Below are 962 nucleotides of genomic sequence, written 5' to 3'. Positions count from 1 at the left end.
TGAATCTCCTCTAAACCTCATCAATTAGACGGAGTAAACCGTGTCTACGTTGGCTGACGCTAGGGATGTCGGGATTAACCGATTTTACGATAACCGCAGTTCCATAAAGTCAAAGTTTCATGACTGTAAGACTCTACGATATCTAACTATGGTGTCCTGCCCCTTGCGAGTTACATAATTTGTGTGTGCGCCGTGCGGTGAAATCTGCTTTTGTGAGTCACGTTTTGTGTGTGTGCGATCAGTTGTTTGTGCGAGCCACTGAAACGTTAGTTGAGAAGAGGGAACTGACGTAACAGCCTTATTTCCATCCACAAAGGCCAAAACACTCCATCAGAGCAGTTCACAGCGAGAGGACATTTTTAGCTATATATTGCTTGTTGTGTGTCTTTTTCCTTCTATAGTATCGATAATCGTGAAAACGTGATATTTCCTCTCACAATAATTGTGGCACCCAGATTTCATATCGTGACATCCCTTACGCTAACCATAGACTGTAAATAATGATGAACGATGGTTGAGAGCGTGCATTGGGGGGGACCTCGATATCATAGCTCCACTCCACGATCACTATCATTGGCACAAGATGGAAGCGTTCACATCAGAGACATTTCAGCTTCGTTTCTGGGAAGTGGGAGGAAGTGGGAGGAAGTGGAGGCGTGTTCTCCTCACAGATGTATTTTTTCATTTATTTTTAATTTGCTTTCAATGCCCGGCTAACATTACTTTGATGAGTCTCAGACAGAAGTAGTGGAAGCAGCAGCTTCTGTCAGCTTCAACCGTTACACATCTGTGAATAGTACATTTAGATGGATCCAGGGTTCCGTATATCAATACAGTGGAAACTGGATACAAGTAAAACTAATGGATGGATTTCTTTTTGATTTTGTGAATACATTTATCTTGGATTTTGGAGGCTGAACACAAACAACGTTCACACAGACCGTAGTAACATGACCCCTCCA

The 962-nt window shown here is 42.6% G+C and overlaps 1 long non-coding RNA gene across 1 annotated transcript in view; it reads left to right on the top strand.

The window, feature by feature from the left end:
• Window positions 1-307, top strand: part of LOC117753910 — a 19,627-nt gene extending 19,320 nt beyond the window's left edge. The window contains exon 3 of the long non-coding RNA XR_004612324.1: window positions 243-307. This is a non-coding gene — a long non-coding RNA (uncharacterized LOC117753910). The remainder of the gene's footprint in view (window positions 1-242) is intronic.
• The last annotated feature ends 655 nt before the right edge of the window (window positions 308-962 follow it).

Source organism: Hippoglossus hippoglossus, chromosome 20, assembly GCF_009819705.1.
Source record: "Hippoglossus hippoglossus isolate fHipHip1 chromosome 20, fHipHip1.pri, whole genome shotgun sequence".
NCBI classification, from domain to species: Eukaryota; Metazoa; Chordata; class Actinopteri; order Pleuronectiformes; family Pleuronectidae; genus Hippoglossus; species Hippoglossus hippoglossus.
The sequence above is the reverse complement of the archived record's forward strand: the minus strand, read 5'-3'. Positions and strand labels throughout refer to the sequence as shown.